The sequence below is a fragment of the Panulirus ornatus genome, chromosome 26 (genome assembly GCF_036320965.1).
Source record: "Panulirus ornatus isolate Po-2019 chromosome 26, ASM3632096v1, whole genome shotgun sequence".
In the NCBI taxonomy this organism is placed as follows: Eukaryota; Metazoa; Arthropoda; class Malacostraca; order Decapoda; family Palinuridae; genus Panulirus; species Panulirus ornatus.
This window is the reverse complement of record NC_092249.1, coordinates 7,792,069-7,812,501: the sequence shown is the minus strand read 5'-3', so window position 1 is coordinate 7,812,501 and position 20,433 is coordinate 7,792,069. Positions and strand designations below refer to the sequence as shown.

At 42.0% G+C, this 20,433-nt stretch overlaps 1 protein-coding gene across 5 annotated transcripts in view; it reads right to left on the bottom strand.

Moving 5' to 3' along the window:
• The window catches only part of LOC139757444 (uncharacterized), a 979,032-nt gene that overhangs the window by 704,361 nt on the left and 254,238 nt on the right, over window positions 1-20,433 (bottom strand). The gene's annotated exons all lie outside the window — the stretch shown is intronic.

Below are 20,433 nucleotides of genomic sequence, written 5' to 3'. Positions count from 1 at the left end.
CTTTCTTCTTCCTGCCTCAAGCTACACGTGGGCTACGCTAGCTTTCAATTCACAAACACACAATCTCTCATACATTTGACCGCACCCAAGTCGCGCAATTTGTTCTTCATAACTCCAGCTTTTCTTGCGATGAGCACTACGCGTCGGCAAAATCTCGGTTAGGCTACTCATAATAAGGGACTTTCTCTCCCTCTCTGGAAATGCTTATTTTCATCATTTACTCGCCTGCTGGACCAGGTCCTTGTCCGTCTTCCCTACACCTTCATCTTCACTACTAAGGTTATCATCACTACACTCCCAAGGCCAAGCCTAAGGTTTACGACATTTTTCTGGCAATGTGACCCCTTTTTTTTCCACAGACAGACAGACAATACATACACAAATACCATAATCATATATGATATAGCTAGATGGTTATATGATAATCACAATAGCACGTAACTGATAATTATTAGCACAGTTTGTCTCTGAGATCTAATTAGCAGAGTGTCGTTGATAACACTATTTCAGTGTCAGGGGTAAAAACATAATAAGAATCATAACAGGAAACAAAATGTAAAGAAAGATACATTTTTTGCTTTATATAAAAATGTTAACGATATGAATACCAGAACAAAGACATTGTATTTCTTCCTCTCTTGTTGCCTCATTTATTTTTTCAAGTTGGCAAATATAATATTAGAAACACAAGGCAGCAATGATGAATCTTGCAGGTTCAGAGGAAAAGGTCAACATCGCTACACACAGAACAGAAAATGGAAGCATTTCAGACTTGTTTACATAAACAGCAGATGGACGCATTCTAGACAATATTTACATAATTCTTATATAACATGTTCAACTGTTTTCAGTATGATGGTGCGACCCTTAAATACGTTGGTATGACCCTTAAGAACCTTGGTACGACCCTTAAATACGTTAGTATGATCCTTAAGCACCGTGGTACGACCCTTAAATACGTTGGTATGACCCTTAAGAACCTTGGTACGACCCTTAAATACGTTGGTATGATCCTTAAGCACCGTGGTACGACCCTTAGATACGTTGGTATGACCCTTAAGAACCTTGGTACGACCCTTAAATACGTTGGTATGATCCTTAAGCACCGTGGTACGACCCTTAAATACGTTGGTATGACCCTTAAGAACCTTGGTACGACCCTTAAATACGTTGGTATGATCCTTAAGCACCGTGGTACGACCCTTAGATACGTTGGTATGACCCTTAAGAACCTTGGTACGACCCTTAAATACGTTGGTATGATCCTAGTATGATCCTTAAGCACCTGGCCCCCTTCTCTGTTCCTTCTTTTGTAAAATTTATATATATATATATATATATATATATATATATATATATATATATATATATATATATATATATATATATATATCAACAGCTTTCATGAGATGGCCTTGATTAGGACATTCGCTTGCTTGAGTCGTTTTCGGGTAACAAGAGAAAAATTATATCTAAAAACTGGAATTTAAATACAAACCCCCATACTCCACCTAAAACTTACAATATTACATTTTAATCTTAAACTCTTAAAGAACTTATGGCAGAAATTACGAGTTTAAACTTTGCACTCAAAATTGAGGAAGAAATTCAGCGTTTTACAACCCACAAAGTCTGACAAGACAATATGAGTTGTGTGAGTCGATAAAGTCATAATATCCTCATCAAAGTATATGGTAGGAGTATACGCAATGATCATAACAAAGGCTACAATGGTATACCGAAATTCTCATTTCTTAATACGCCAAATAGAATCAGAAACGCATGACTGGGTCTTCGATGATAAATCCTCCCTTGGCTCCTTTTGTTCCATTTTGTTCCTTTTCCTCTCTCACAGGAAAGGGAGAATTTCTTCCTGTCTATGTAGGTCACAAGTAGATGGCATCTTGTTTCCCTTGTCTTTAGGGATGTCTAGAATTGATTATCAAACTAATGCAAATGCGAAGAAAAAAGAAGAGAGGACTAGAGGGAAAGTCATATAAATGCTAATACCCCCAAAAGATGACGATTTTTGTCCATGAAAAGTTGAGCAGACAATGAATATGAATCTTGCCTCCAACAGCGAAAAATATTCAAAAACTTGTAAGCGTTTGCATTAATAGTAGTTTTTTTTGTCCAACTTCTCTAGGACCCAAGTCCGCTTTTTTTTTTATCTTTTGCCATAACCATTTGTATTAAGGCCTTCTGAAGAGACCCTGTGAATACGTTTACGGAACATAATGTTAAGATCTTACAATTTCTGGTGGATTATCGAAATCATAACTCATTCTTTTGGTCGAAAAGTCTAATGAGATGCTTTGAGTCTTATAGATGCAAACGTAAATAAGCTTGTGTAGCGGGAGGGTCTCTCGTATCGTGCGCTTCCGGGTTACATTTCAGCGACAAGTGCTTCAACAGTGACTTTCTATCCCCAGTATTGCCCCAACTACAATAAATGGCTCAGGATACTGGGACCTCGACAATCAGTTCAAAGATACTCGAGCACCAACAAGCAGCTCCATAATACTGCTTCTTTGAAGAAAAGTCCCTTCACAATTTTGTAGGACCGAGGCTTACGTAAATACCTCCGGAACTCTAAAGGCCTCGATAAATAGCTTCAGAATTCCAGGGAGTTGTTAAACAGATCCATTCGGTAAAGAGTTCCAAAATAATGGAGCTTCGAGAAAGAGCTCTGAAATGCTAGGATTCCCTGAATATTCCAGTTCCAGTAAATGGTCTCTAAGTATCATTGTCTTTTCGAATCATTTATTACAGACTGTTGCTCCGAGAAATGGCTCCAAAATGTCTCGGATCAAAAATACTGGGCCCGATAAACTGCTCGAAAACACCACGTTTCCAGTGTGCGTCTCTGAATACTGGAACCCAATTGAACAGCTTCATGAACTTATAATTCTCTTAAATGTATCCGGAACACTTAGAAAATGGGGACCCAGTAAGCGGCTTCAACACGATAAGTTTCCATGAAACGGTTCCGAAACACTAATAGTCCTACAACACAGTTCAAATACACTGGACTTCCCAAGATATGGATGCAAGAGGCTAGGGTCTTACGGAACAGCTCTGAAACATATGGGGTTCTACGAAGTGGAACTGTGAAACAAGGTTCCCACAAAACGCTTTCAAGAGGCTGAGGTCCCACGAAACATCTTTAAAACATTGGCTGTTTATTGCACGGGTCAGAAACAACTGAGGTCCCACGAAAGATCTCTGAAAAACGAAGGTCCAACAAAACAGGTCCGAATCACTGTGGTCCTGTGGAAAGATTCCGAAACACTGGAGTTCTGTGAAGCGGCTCAGAAACACTGGAAACTCTGTGCAAAGATCCCGAAACACTGGAGTTTCGTGAAACAGTTCCAAAACTCGGGACCTGTCAAAAGATTCCGATATACTTTAACTCTGTGAAAAGGACCCAGAACACTGGGGATCCCACGCAACGTCGCCCAGAATCTGGAGGGTTCCATGAAACACTGAGGGTTCACTTTAAGCAGTCCTGAACCAGTGAGGTCGAACTGAATGCCAGAAAAGCATTATTCCTTCGGTTAATCTATGTAAAATGTTAAGATCGAGACAAATGAATGGAAAATACTGACACCCCACCATCGCTCAGTGATATACCTGGCATGTATCTTTTGTTAACCTTTATATATGTAAAGGCAGGAATATATTCTAGACCTTTTGAACCACAAACCTAACCTACATAACCAAGAAATCTAGGAATGAATATATACAATGGAGGATATAATCTTCAACAGATAAAACGAGATGGATATTGAGGAAGAACACAAATCATCTCTACATGTCATATTTGTTTTGATTTGTGCATGTTGTGGGTCTCAATCAATAAGTCATTTATACATTTAATGGGTTAGTCTGTACCGGGAAGTGGAAATGCCAAAAAGTGTCGAGAAAACATTACCGAAAAGGACAGGAAAGAAGAGCTTTTGATTTCTTGTACGTTTGGCAGAAATAAAGTGGACAAAGGTGAAGTTAGGTAGGGAACTACCGCTACGGGACTTGCTTCATCAAGCTTATTAAGTCTTCTTCGGTCATTGAAGGCTTCACTTCCGTAATCAAAGGCTTCTTATGGTCATTTCACAGTAAGCGGAGGCTTCTCGATGATTAACGGCTTCTTTTCAGTCCTTTCCGTATTTGAAGGCTTCTTTTCCGTAATCATATACGCTTCTTTTCGGTCGTTTCGGTAAATAGACGTTTCTTTCCCGTAATCTTTTTCGGCAGTTGGTGGCCCTTTTCGGTTCTTCTCGATGTCTGTACTGGCCCCTCTATCCTAAACCTCAACCAGACGCGTCGATCATTGTATATACCAACATAAATCTCCCTGAGAGACTAGGCAAGTACGCTTCCTGTGACATAACCTTAAGGATAAAATATTACTCTAAAAGGAACTTCCGCCGAAATTACTCATCAGGCATACAAAGGCATTTAAACGGCGACGGAACAATGGGTCCTTTCAAGCCTTAATGACAACAATGGAATAAGTCAGGCACTCACAGATTAGTGTGTTGAAGGTAGGAAGGCCTACAGATATGTCAAAGAGAAAGGCCCAAAACCAAGATTTTCTATATTTCTCACAAGCAATGATCAGGACTTTGCATCACCAACGTCCGCCACACTGCCGACACTCTCTTTTTATTTTGCTTCTTTCCTCCCCACAGTGACGGATACTGGTGCCAGCGAAAGACCTCCTTACCTCTAACAAAGGCTGCTCAGACTGACTCGTCTTACTCGCCGTACTCTGCAAGCTTCTGCCTCGCCGAGGCTGACACAGCTTGTTTATAGCTTTCCATGAGGCTTCGAAGCAGGTACCAGTCTTTGGAGGACGAATGGAGAGGTGTCACAACTTGTCTATAGCTTCCCATGAGGCTTCGAACCAGGTACCAGTCTTTGGAGGACGAATGGAGAGGTGTCACAACTTGTCTATAGCTTTCCATGAGGCTCCGAAGCAGGTACCAGTCTTTGGAGGACGAATGGCGAGGTGTAAGTCTGTATAAACAAGACTCTCTGGCGAAGCTGGTTGTTGGAATTACCTCAGCTTCGCCATCAGGGAAGCTCATCCGTCCGTTCGTCGATATTTTCATTCAATTTTCCCGTTCAAGATAAGCTTCAGGTCCAGACTTTCCCCTTCCATTCAGTGCTTTTGCCGAGAGCCTCGGTCTGACACACCTGTAAGCTATACTGGGACCCAGGAATATCTGGATAACATATAGGGAGAATGACGAAAGGAAAGAAAACGGACCTGGTGACGTCCACTTTCAAGACGCCCTCTGCCATCTCTTCAACTTGCCAGAAGCAACCGTATCACTTTCCAAAAGAAGTAATAGACGCAGGAGCCAATGGAGGAGTTCATCCTCTGTTTGACTAGTCATGTGTTTTGGACGCTACCTCGCTCATGGGGGACATAGCGAAGATGCATGAAAGTAAAAGACATGTTTGTATGATTATATGTACCTCACTGCTCTGGTGATCAACTATGCAGATCATGTTGTGTACATGGGCCGTGCGGGGCTGAGCCCACGTAGGTTCGAATTCTGGTTAAGACAATCGGTCCAATGCTCGGGAGTTGGTCGATAGACGGGTACCTGGCTCAAACAAATACACATACACACATATACACATGACACATGATATACACATGGTTGTTTAATTTGTTTATGGATGGGGTTGTTAGGGAGGTAAATGCAAGAGTTTTGGAAAGAGGGGCAAGTATGAAGTCTGTTGGGGATGAGAGAGCTTGGGAAGTGAGTCAGTTGTTGTTCGCTGATGATACAGCGCTGGTGGCGGATTCATGTGAGAAACTGCAGAAGCTGGTGACGGAGTTTGGTAAAGTGTGTGGAAGAAGAAAGTTAAGAGTAAATGTCAATAAGAGCAAGGTTATTAGGTACAGTAGGGTTGAGGGTCAAGTCAATTGGGAGGTGAGTTTGAATGGTGAGAGGCTGGAGGAAGTGAAGTGTTTTAGATATCTGGGAGTGGATCTGTCAGCGGATGGAACCATGGAAGCGGAAGTGGATCATAGGGTGGGGGAGGGGGCGAAAATTTTGGGAGCCTTGAAAAATGTGTGGAAGTCGAGAACATTATCCCGGAAAGCAAAAATGGGTATGTTTGAAGGAATAGTAGTTCCAACAATGTTGTATGGTTGCGAGGCGTGGGCTGTGGATAGAGTTGTGCGCAGGAGGATGGATGTGCTGGAAATGAGATGTTTGAGGACAATGTGTGGTGTGAGGTGGTTTGATCGAGTAAGTAACGTAAGGGTAAGAGAGATGTGTGGAAATAAAAAGAGCGTGGTTGAGAGAGCAGAAGAGGGTGTTTTGAAATGGTTTGGGCACATGGAGAGAATGAGTGAGGAAAGATTGACCAAGAGGATATATGTGTCGGAGGTGGAGGGAACGAGGAGAAGAGGGAGACCAAATTGGAGGTGGAAAGATGGAGTGAAAAGGATTTTGTGTGATCGGGGCCTGAACATGCAGGAGGGTGAAAGGAGGGCAAGGAATAGAGTGAATTGGAGCGATGTGGTATACAGGGGTTGACGTGCTGTCAGTGGATTGAATCAAGGCATGTGAAGCGTCTGGGGTAAACCATGGAAAGCTGTGTAGGTATGTATATTTGCGTGTGTGGACGTGTGTATGTACATGTGTATGGGGGGGGTTGGGCCATTTCTTTCGTCTGTTTCCTTGCGCTACCTCGCAAACGCGGGAGACAGCGACAAAGTATAAAAAAAAAAAAAAAAAAAAAAACATATACACATACACACACACACACATCTACACACACACACTTTGTGTGTGTGTGTGTGTGTGTGTGTGTGTGTGTTTGGACAGGTATACGAACAGAACGATGGAACACGGCCTTCAGCGGTCGACAATGTATTATTCCGACAGACCAAGAGAGAGTTATAGCCTCAAAGCACGTTGCATTTATATGATAAGCAAAACACATCTGCATAAACTTCAAAAGGAAGAAGAGAATCGTCTAGAATACACATCCCAGTACACAATACATTCTTGACATTATACTCCATCATCAAGCTCGCGTAAATTTCCCTTATGTCTGGAATGAGAAAGAGAACGAGGACACGAAAACTTCTGAATTGCAGTGTTTCATCTCCATGATGAATGTGCGAGGGAAATGTCATCCTGCCCCAGAAGTGTTGTGATGTGTTTTGCATATTCTTCATCATCTATATATATATATATATATATATATATATATATATATATATATATATATATATATATATATATATATATATAGAACGGGAGAGAGGGTTTATATATAGAGAGGGTTTATAGAGAGGGTTTATATATATATATATATATATATATATATATATATATATATAGAGAGAGAGAGAGAGAGAGAGAGAGAGAGAGAGAGAGAGAGAGAGGGTGAAGGCATGACCAGAGCATTAGACTGAGGAAGAACAGTGAAGTTTCAGAAGTGGTAGAGGATGTGTGGATCTAGTGTTTCCTTAGAAGAATAATTGTGAGAAATACTTAGAAAAACAAATGGATTTGTATGAAGCATTTATGGATCTGGAGAAGGCATATGACAGAGTTGACAGAGATGCTTTGTGGAAGGTATTAAGAGTATATGGTGTGGGGGCAATTTGCTAGAAGCAGTGAAAAGTTTTTATCGAGACTGTACGGCATGTGTACGAGTAGGAAGAGAGGAAAGTGATCTGTGGATCTGTGGAGCGGATGTGAGCAAATAAGGTCATGTGATCGATCGTTCCTGGCGCTACCTCGCTAACGTGGGGCATGGAGACTAGTGTGTGTGTGTGTGTGTGTGTGTGTGTGTGTGTGTGTGTGTGTGTGTGTGTGTGTGTGTGTGTGTGTGTGTTTGTAAAATTATTTCGAAGAAGCAATAAACAGGATACAAACTTTTACCGCGACTTAGTCGACTTGGGTCAGTAATTTACCACAAAACTTTGCTGCACTCGACCGAGTCCGGTTGCCATCTGTCCCCAGCCAGGGAAACTGAGGGAGGGTAACGTCAATGGAAATTATAGACATGGGATATCCCCCCTCCCCCCCCCCCTCATTTTCAGTGCATCACCCCAGGACAACATCTAAGGGCGGGATGGCTTCGACAGAGGATGTTTGGCCGATCGTGTGTGGGGCACTGCCATAACACCTTCTTCCAATGGGAAACGTTCCAGCGAGAGGAGGAAATTGAAGTCGTGGGGAGGCACAGGTCTAGAGTCAGGCCAGATCGGCGGAATACTTTGGGAAAAAGAGGTGGCAATTCGATTAAAGCAAGAGAGATATGCAAATGAGGCATACGGTTTTTAACAGATGTATTGGTATGACACGTACGCCTGCTTATTTGCATATCGACCTCAAAGCTGGAAATTCATATTGACGTAACGTATGTCTCGTATTACTTTACAGAGACCTTTACTACCTCACTCCTTCTCTACAACATACTGATGGTCATGATTGCTGCCACTCTTTTCTTAAGTGGATGATGTGGGTCTGCTGAACATAGATGGGATGAGTCAGGTATCTAACCACATCACTTAGATTGCTGAATTCAAAATGGTCTCTGTTTCCTTCCCTTACCTTCACCTTAAAGTTACATTTCAACCTTACCTCACGATGGGACCTAGCCAGTGATCGTAAAATAGGCAAAAGAAAATGTTCTTATGGTTATCAACACAATTCTTGGGTTACGCAGTTAGATATATGGACAGCACACGTAACACCTACTTCCTGTAGTGTCTGAATTTCCAAAGACGTAAATCATCTCTCATCTCCTGCCATCTCCGACCACCTGCTCAGCCTCCAGCACCTCCTGTCTGTACAGCAAGCCTTACCTCGCTACCTGACAACCTACACCTCCATCCTGGACAGCCAGCCAACCTCACGAGACTGTCCACCTCCATCCAGGACAGCCAGACAACCTCATGAACTTCCTCCACCTCCATCCTGGACAGCCAGACAACCTCATGAACTTCCTCCACCTCCATCCTGGACAGCCAGTCAACCTCACGAACCTCCACTCTGGGTTTTGATGACTTTTTCCTCCCCCCGACGCAAATTGAGCCCTGGGGGGAATTTCAGTCTGGCTGCTAATAGAATTAAGCCCGGGTAAGTATCGGCATTCTGCCGCAATAAAGCAGGTTTATGGCCTGAAAACAACCCACTAAACGTCCGTCTCTATGATACCACATAGTTTATCGCCTTCAGCATTACACGGATCTCCTTCCTCACGTGGGGTTTACCAGCCACAGCCTCTACTCCTCTCACTTCCCCATTATTTCTACACCAGCCTCAACTCCTCTCACTTCACCATTATTTCTAACCAGCCTCACCTCCTCTCACTTCCCAATTTTTTCTACACCAGCCTCTACTCCTCTCACTTCCCCATTATTTCTACATCAGCCTCTACTCCTCTCACTTCACCATCATTTCTACATCAGCCTCTACTCCTCTCACTTCCCCATTATTTCTACACCAGCCTCTACTCCTCTCACTTCCCCATTATATCTACACCAGCCTCTACTCCTCTCACTTCCCCATTATATCTACACCAGCCTCTACTCCTCTCACTTCCCCATTATTTCTACACCAGCCTCTACTCCTCTCACTTCCCCATTATTTCTACACCAGCCTCTACTCCTCTCACTTCCTCATTATTTCTACATTTTTTCCTAGTACCCAACAATGATCTACGTAACTACACGAGGACCAGTTAACCCAGACTTTTATAACAGAACCTTGCTATAATCTAACTACCATTCCTCCTTTGGACTTTATCTCATCTCTCTAACACCTCAAATAAAACCAACTACAGCATCTATATCCCCATAACATTCACCATGTAGCTCTAAGCTCAGGTATTGGGATAGAAATAGCAATAGTGAAATGGAGGGAGATTAATTAAGGGTCGAAAAGCATGGCGTAAGGTTGCCCCGTCACTTTGTTATGTTACACCATTAGGATCAATACAATGTTATAGCATCAGGATCAATATAGCAGCCAGACTTTCTATCATATCACAGCCGCCTCGTATTAGTGTTATCATAGCAACCACCTTGCATTAGTGTTATCATAGCAGCAAGATCTTTTGTCACAACACAGCTGCCTCTTCTTAGCGATACCATAGCAGCCAGACTTTCGATCATAACACACCCGCCTATCATTAGTGTCACCATACCATCCAGACTTTCCATAAGACAGTCTCCTCGTGTGAGTGGCACCATACCAAAAGAGACTACTATCATAACATAGATGCTTCACACTAAGTCTTACCACAACAACCAGACTTTCCACAGCCATCAGACATGGCTCCAGTCCTCCTTCTCATTCATATCAGCGGCACTGGCGAGGTGTGAGCTATCAAGATTTACAGACGACACTGAACTAAGGGGTTGAAAGGTTACAATAACAAATGAACATCTACGGCCACAACCTGATACACACATGTAGAAGTTATCAATTGACTGTTGGTTTACACATCATTTGCCAAAAGGTGAAGGCAAGTTACACAATATATTCTGCTGTGTCACAAGTGGCAGATTTGCTAAGAGATCATATTGGCATCATTTCATATGGCCTAAGGGTAGAAGCTTAAAATACTGCTGAACGAAATTACATTTTCTTCGTCAAGTTCGTCTTTTTTTCTTTTTACCAAACAACCCGAGTCGTGGGCCAATCAGGTCTCCTGTCTGTCTCTCCCATGTATACTCATGTAAACAGATTTCTATGTTGCGTAGACGAAGCGTTTGAACTGACGATTTGTTTCAAATCGTCAGCTCTTTCGCTCTTTATAATCCACTGGTGCGCTTTCACTTTGAATACTATCTTCAGTTTAGGTCACCATACTTATACGATAAGACGCAGACACAACAAAGAGGATGCTGCCCGGAACTGTGAAGCAAAGCCTTTTGCGAGCAGGATGATCGACTTACACAGATCTAGCTTACAAAAGATGTGCTTTCATAGTTCAAAAATCTCGAGCCACTTGGCACGATTTGCTCCCTCCTCTCTTACCACACTGATCTGTGAGTTTCTGGTCTCTTCTGTTACCACAAACAGCCTCAAAATGACCCAGTGGTCTGCTGCTTTTTGCTTTACTTTCTATGACTTTGTGTGATGAACAAAGAGTTGCGGTCTGGCATGGGAGGCGAAAATGACTTCACGAAGGATAAAGTTGTTTATATATATATATATATATATATATATTCATTCATTTATTATACTTTGTCGCTGTCTCCCGCGTTAGCGAGGTAGCGCAGGGAAACAGACGAAAGAATGGCCCAACCCACCCCCATACACATGTGTGTATATATACATATATATATATATATATATATATATATATATATATATATATATATATATATATATATATATATATATATATATATATATATATATTTATATATATATATATATATATATATATATATATATATATATATATATATATATATATATATATATATATATATATATATATACACGTCCACACACGTACATATACATATATACACATGTACATAATTCATACTTGCTGCCTTTATTCATTCACGTCGCCACCCCGCCACACATGAAACGACAATCCCTCCTCCCCCCCGCACGCGCGCGAGACAGCACTAGGAAAAGACAACAAAGGCCACATTCGTTCACACTCAGTCTCTAGCTGTCATGTGTAATATAAGGGGATACAGTAGCCATTTACAGACCAGTTCTATAGCCGAAGAGAAAGGACTGGTCTGGCTCTGAGCCGACGGGCTATAGTCTGTTACCGAAACACAAAACTCTCACTCCTCATCTTTGCTCTCTTCCTGCTCTCCCAGTAAGCCCGCTCACTCTCCCACCACCTCACACAACCTCCATCGCTCGCTTGTTACCCACCTCCTCACGCACTCCATCACTCGCCACTCTCCCACCACCTCACACACACTCCATCACTCGCCTGTCACCCGCCACCTCACACAACTTCCATCACTCGCCACTCACCCAACGTCCAGCAGCTACAAAGTCTTCCATGAGTTGCTGAGTTTTTACTCCAACGCCCCTTAATAAATTCCCCCCCCCCCCCTCCCTTCCCTTCAGCTCCACCGCTCCCTCTCTCGCCCTTTTCCCCTCTCGTCTCCCTCTATTTCCCCATCTTTCTTCTCCCTTCCCATCCCATTTCCAGGGAAGCCGCTAATGAAGTAATCAGGTATTCATAATCACACACAGGGTCAATTCCTCGCAGTTCATTGCGTATGTATGGGGGCGACCCAGCCTGTTGCCCTGATCCACTCACAACACACCTCCTCCTCGCTTATCCTCACACTCACTGTTGCACTTGTTGTCTCCTCCTCCCACACGTGCACCCAAGTGCGTCCACAAGTACATATCCAGTTCCCATCATTTTGGCACCCATATGTGTCGGATATATTGAAAAAAAAAAAAGTTAAAAAAAAATCCTCGGAAAATTAGAGGCATCATTTGCCTCTCGTATATCATCAACACAGGATGACATTAATGTCATGTATTTATCTCCGAACGATTACTTTGCCACTATAATTCCTGTCTATACTGAAAGAACGATGAATTTCCCCCCAGGTCAAAAAGGCGAAAAGGCAAGACGCTGCAATAAAGCAACCTAATCTTATTACATTCGGAATTATGACACATTCATATGAAAAGCAAAGTTAGTGCTTCATTCAGACAGCGCCCAATGACACCGCTTTGAATCGCAACGAAGCGAGTGTTATGGATCATTCATTAGTGCGGAGCGAACCACAAAGGATGAGCATATAGAGGGACTGAAGAATCTGTAGGCCGTCAGAATGTGGGGAACGGAACGAGGATGTGATACGAGAGGAAAGAAACAGTGTTGGTGATGGACTTAATTGTGGAACATACTGGAATGAACCACACAACATAGGTATGAAAAAATCACACAAGTAGAGACAATATAAATGTACACAAAGAAAGGCTATGAACCGGGGTCTCACACACACACACACACACACACACATACACACACACACACACAGAAAAGGATGGTTCGTTGGCGATGGAGGCTATATGCCCTACGAACTTCCACGGGCAATTTGAGGCCGTCAAGATCGAGTCAAAACCCACCAGCTCAAAAAAAAAAAAAAATAAAATCCTACACTTAGTTTGAAGATCGCCTACACTCCCACTGTGTATTATAAGGCCGATGAAGACGATAGATACCGACAGATAGACTGAGACTCGCACGTACTAAGTATTCCGTCGAATGACGCCGACAATGCAACATAAGACGTGAATGATGTATCGAAACATTTCTAGAGAGATAATTGCACCAAATTATACCGCCTGAGTGAGAGAGGAAGTGAGACACCACTAATGAAATATTACCCTGTCTGAAATGATCTCTTCCTCCACTCACTCTGCCACGGTGTGTATGTGTGTGTGTGTGTGTGTGTGTGTGTGTGTGTGTGTGTGTGTGTGTGTGTGTGTGTGTGTGTCTTGACTACTCAGATCCGACCTCCAGCTTGGCTGGCACTGGGCTGGGGATCTGGCTAAAACCCACACTGCTCCTCTGCTGTTATACTGTGTCGCTCCTCGTATACTAATCCCGTGCTCTCTCTCTCTCTCTCTCTCTCTCTCTCTCTCTCTCTCTCTCTCTCTCTCTCTCTCTCTCTGTATATATATATAGATAGAAATGTATATATATATAGATAGAAATGTATATATATATATATATATATAGATATATATATATATATATATATATATATATATATATATATATTTTTTTTTTTTCTATTATACTTTGACGCTGTCTCCCGCGTTAGCAAGGTAGCGCAAGAAAACAGACGAAAGAATGGCCCAACCCACCCACATACACATGTATATACATACACGTCCACATACGCACATATACATACCTATACATCTCAACGTATACATACATATACACACACAGACATATACATATATACACATGTACAAAATTCATACTGTCTACCCTTATTCATTCCTGTCGCCACCCCACCACACATGAAATGTATATATATATACATATATATATATATATATATATATATATATATATATATATATATATATATATATATATATATATATATTCTTCTTTCACACTATTCGCCATTTCCCGCGATAGCGAGGTAGCGTTAAGAACAGAGGACTGGGCCTTTGAGGGAATATCCTCACCTGGCCCCCTTCTCTGTATATATATATATATATATACACACACATTTCACTTGACAACTCATAACGACTGGCGCTTCGTTGTTCTACATTATCCTTACGGTGAGCGCTACGTGCTAGCCCGGTCTTATGGCAAAAAAAAATCTCTCGGCAACTGTCCGTCCGTGGGTACTTTCCAGCGACGCGCAAGCCCTGCCAACGTCTGCAGCGTCCAGCATTCATGGGTCACGCCTCATTCTCTCTGTGCATACTAACGATATGCAAATTTGTTTAACAAATCTACATGACACGATGAAAGAGCCTCAGATAGTGGGTTTATTTTTCACATTTTGCGTAAAAGGGAAAAAACGTATATTGGACAAAATCATACGACTGACCGTGTGTCGCATGAACCGTTTGTTGAACTTAATGGTTACCGAACTATGAACAAGGTCATTAAGCCAGCAACCATTTTCAATTTACTGGTCTCTATGTCTATACCGTCCTCGATCTTTCTACATAAAATATATTTATATCTATGTAACATATATATATATATATATATATATATATATATATATATATATATATATATATATATATATATATATATATATATATATATATGCAAGCAATTGATGGTCCATTCGGGAAGACAAAGTACTACTGGCATATGATTCATTCATTTGTTCGAATCTCCATTTCGATCATCTTTCTACCTATCGTCACCGGTCTATTAAAAAAAAAAAAAGCTTTCTACAATATACATGACATATAAGATGATGAGAAGCTGATTCGAAGCCCATTTATCTATTTATTTTGCTATGTCGCTGTCTCCCGCGTTAGCGAGGGAGCGCAAGGAAACAGACGAAAGAATGGTCCAACCCACCCACATACACGTCCACACACGCAAATATACATACGCATACGTCTCAACAGACATAACTCATACTGTCTGCCTTTATTCATTCCTATCGCCACCCCGCCACACATGAAAAGACAACCCCCTCCCCCCGTATGTGCGCGAGGTAGCGCTAGGAAAAGACAACAAAGGCCATAATCGTTCACGCTTAGTCTCTGGCTGTCATGTATAATGCACTGAAACCACAGCTCCCTTTCCACATCCAGGCCCCACAGAACATTCCATGGTTTACCACAGACGCTTCACACGCCCTGGTTCAATCCAATGAAAGCACGTCGACCTCCGTATACCACATCGTTCCAATTCACTCTATTCCTTGCACGCCTTTCACCCTCCTGCATGTTCAGGCCCCGATCACTCAAAATCTTTTTCACTCCATCTTTCCACCTACAATTTGGTCTCCCACTTCCCCTCGCTCCCTCCACCTCTGACAACGTTTAGCGTTGTTCGAGCGCATAACTTCGAATCCAGGTTCCGGCAGTTGGTCCACAGTCAACCCAGCTGTTTATCCTCCCGTCGGGGTTGGTCGCTAAACTTTGTCTAGTTTCTCTCCCCTCTCCTTCCTGCTTTGTTTTTGAAGTTTTACGAGTTGACCCTTAAAGGTAACCCAGCTGGAGCAACGCCTCCATCATATACTTCATTTCCTCTTCCTTGCATCTTTAGCACGTATAATGAAGCAAAACTCGAGCATGACTGAAGGAGGAGGAGGAAGCTTGACAAGAGGAAGGAAATAATCTAAAACACTTTAGGAAATTTCAAGAGAAACTCATAAGAGTAAGGTATTCAGACGTGAGAGTTGTGGAGAACGATATGAAGACTTGAGAGGAAAGGGAACAATGGGTTTAAAAGTGCTTTCACAGTAGGCGCTACACTATAGTCAGTGGAAAGAGGAAGAGGCACTGGAAAGTCCTAAGATATTAAGAGATGATGACCCATCTATAAGTCTTATGGTCCTGATGTAAGTTCTTCATATGTAGTGAGCATATGTGAAGATACACTTGACAAACCAATTGACGTCGGTGAGTAAAATAGATATGAGTGCTAAGGGAGTGGAAAATAGCAAACACTATACCAGTCTATAGGAAGGGAGATGAAGAAGAGGTGCTGTTCTGCAGCCTTGTCCCTCTGACGAGTGTAGTCTGTGAGATACTGGAAACTATAATCAGGAAACAAATGGATCATTTCCTGCAGAAGATAAACTGCTTCAGGCACAAAAGAGTCTCAGGGAAAGGAGGTCATGCATGAGGAACCTCTCGCATTTCACCGAGTTAAGCTCATACAGACGACACAGAGGGTTGGCTAGATTGTCCATCTCTGGACTGCGTGAAAGCATTTGACACTATCACTTAAAAGGCTGGTAAAGAAACTGGATCTTCAGATGGAATAAAGGAAAGACCACTTCGATAAAATCATCATTGTGGAAGGGAACAATGTGCACATTTTAGAGGAACCTTTTTTTTAAATAGGTGAAAAAGGTCGAAATCGGCGTGATGAAGGTGCCTTTTCTGGAACCATTGCTCTTCTTGATCTATATATGTGTCTTGTCACAAGAATTAGACTTCTACATGAATATTTTTGTGGATGGCGATAAGGCCATGAAAGAAGTGAAGAGTGAGGAAGACTGCATCATGCTATGGACAAGGGGACCTACACATACTCCAAAGCCGGCCTGATGTGTGGTTAATGAGACTGAACTCCACTAAATGGAAAAGTAATGAGGATGGAACACACTGAAAGAAGACCTCGATTGGAGTAGCTTCTTACAGAAACTATGTTCCAGAAATCTGTTCGTGAGAAAAAACTTTGGGAGTAGACATCGTCTCTGACCTGTCACCAGAGCACCACATTAGGAGAATTGTGAAGAAGACAAAGTACTCGTCTGCTGGAAACCATGAGAATAGATGGCATTTAGTTGCGTGGGGAAGGAAATATTCATCAGGCTGGTCTTATCCTGCAAAGGGCCACAACCAAAATGTTCTTTACAATTTTAGTCGCCGTAATTTAAGAAGCATATAGACCTTTTAGAAAAAGGGCAGCAAAGATGGTACTGATTTATGAAAGCTGAGGTACAGGGAAAGGTATGTCCACCTTGGAAGAGTGGAGAGTAAGGATCAACCAAATCGCACCTTTTATATTCTTCCACCAACTTGTGATTTTAAAAGTAAACAGTTGTTTTAAAGTCGAAACATAGGAAAAAGAATATATTTTCATAGCACAAGAGTAATGGGTGAATGGAATATACTAAGTTATGAGATTGCCACTGTGTATAAATGAATAAATAAATGAATAAATAACGGTTTTCTGGGTTAAGGCATCCATTCGGCTGACAATAGACAGTTGAGGCATTATGGATACTACAGGTTATAGTACTTACTAATAACTAATTATAAATGAGCTCCAGTTCAAGGTGGGGAGGGACATATCCACACCTCAGAGAAATCCGTAAGTGAGGCATATTCAGATAGTCAGGGTGGCAGATATAGGAGAATGAATGCATATATCATGCACTTGTTTGATCGGTAAGTAATGATTGTTTACAGTAATACGGTAGTTAACATACAACGTGGCCTAAATGACAGAAAACTTGAGCTGTTTGCTTCCTTAACGATGCATTGTTCATGGATTGTTTGTGACGTTCATAATGTTAGGTATAAGACTGTACGAACTCTGATCAAAGTCGATTGTGGTGACGAACTGTGGTCTCTGGTGGAGGGGCGTCGTAAGGAGGAAGGGGGGAAGGTCTCAGGGGACATGGGGGTGTGTGTCAGCAATTTATTGCCAAACTCCTCGTATGAGTTGCCAGCGTTGCCCGGAGAAGGTGGACGGGCTCACAGCAACTTGAGGGCCTCTTGGTAGGTTGTGTGAGATGGGCCCAGGTTGATTCAGCAGGCCCTTTCTCTACACTCTTTTCAGCTGGTGTGTGTGTGTGTGTGTGTGTGTGTGCAAGCCACTGCTCCCCAAAGAGCCCCAGAAAAAAGCCCGGGCCAAGCTAGGGGGAGCTACAGGCCGGAGCCATAACGGCAAAGCGGATCGTGTTATGGTGCCATCAATATCCAACCAATGGGAGGGACTCACAACTCGTACGAAATACACCAGCAAGATAATATACCTCATAAATCCAAGACTTTTCGTCGTCGATCCTACACATCAGCACACGTACAGATGTACTTAACCCATCAGTTGATCCGTCCGGTGATATCCCTCAGTTAATAAAAAAAGTTTAGACGAGTTGGAGAAAAGGGACTATTATTCCCTTGACAGATCCTATCGTTTATAGGCAGTTGCCACGGCTGTCTCCTCCTCGTCATTGCTGGCTGGGGTGGGGGGATATATCGATGCGATATTTCTCTCGGTTACTCTTGTCTGGTGTGATTCCCGTGACAATCTCGCCCTCCCGCTCCCCCTCGTCGTCTCTTTTATTTTTATAACCTGCGAACTCCTGGCCGTATGATGTTCTGGTAATGGTTGTAGGCGATAGTTATCTTTTGTTATTTCTATGTTAACTGAGACGGCATGGGCAGCTGAAGCCCTAATCAAGGCCATCCCATCAACGATATATATATATATATATATATATATATATATATATATATATATATATATATATATATATATATATATATCTTTTATTTTCTTTATTATACTTAGTCGCTGTCTCCCGCGTTAGGAAGATGGCGCAAGGAAACAGACCAAAGAATGGTCCAACCCACCCACATACACACATATATACATATATATACATACATGTCCACACACGCACATACACATACCTATACATTTCAACGCATACATATATATACATACACAGACATATACATATATATACACATGTACATAAATGATACTTGCTGCCTTTATTCATTCCCGTCGCCATCCCGCCACACATGAAATGACAACCCCTTGCCTACGTATGTGCACGAGGTAGCACTAGGAAAAGACAACAAAGGCCACATTCGTTCACAGTCAGTCTCTAGCTGTCATGTGTAATGCACCAAAACCACAGCTCCCTTTCCACATCCAGGCCCCACAAAACATTCCATGGTTTACCCCAGACGCTTCACATGTCCTGGTTCAATTCAGTAGCAGCACGTCGAACCCGGTATACCACATCGTTCCAATTCACTCTATATATTCTTTTGGAAAATTAAAAATGAGAGGGGAGGATTTCCAGCCTCACGCTCCCTCCCCTTTTAGTCACCTTCTACGACACGCAGGGATTACGTGGGAAGTATTCTTTCTCCTCTATCCCCAGGGTAATATACATATCCTAATCTGAGCCAAGTACTCATTTCATAGACCAAACCCTGAGGGTGTACGAACAGCTGGGTTGACTGTGGTTAATGAGAGTATGGGCTTTAGAATTGCCTGGGCACAAATTAAAGTTCTTAGTATTAGCAATTAAGGCTGATTCAATGACATTGCGTGTGGCATAATCAGCAGAGGGGTATAGAGTAACGGGATTTACAAGATCTATGGGGTGATCATTTTCATGACAATGTTTAGCGATCGCATTGTTGTGGTCATCCCTGCGTACTGCATGACGGTGCCAATAGAACGTGTTCGCTACGGTTTTCCGGTCTCACATAAGTATATTTCTTTACATTGGTACCGGTGAATCATGACGGTGCCAATAACACCTCTTCGCTACGGTTTCCCGGTCTCACATATGTATATTTCTTTACACTGGCACCGGTGAATCAGTCTTAATTGCTAATAAGAAGAACCTTAATCTATCTCCAGGCAATTTCAAAGCCCATACTAACATATATTAACCAAATCGTTATGAGAGAATTGACGAAACACGAAAACCAAAAAAATGTGTTCAAGAAACACCCAGCTACCCAGGTCAACCCCCCGCCACCTGACTCCCCTTAATCACTGTCCCTTACAACGGTTACAGCCAGACAAAGCGGACAGTGGTTGGTCTGTACAGATTGGTGCTGGACGGCGGAACTCAAGTGTGATGTTAGGATTTGAATAACTTTGTTAAGTACTGGCACCTGATGAGATGGATTGTCTCCACGAAACATGTGCCACATGTATAGAAAAATTACGTTAAATAGAATTGTATGAACTCCTACTGAAGTGCAAATTCAACTTCATAATTTTCACCACGGAGTAGTGTGATCATCATATCATATCATAGCTATCTGCCTATCTATCTATCTATCTATATATATATTATATATATATATATATATATATATATATATATATATATATATATATATATATATATATATGACAGGACCACAGGATCAACGAAAGTAAATGCAAAATTTTGAGAACGACTTAACAATCTAATTAGTGGAAGACTATTTTGAGCTACATGTAATT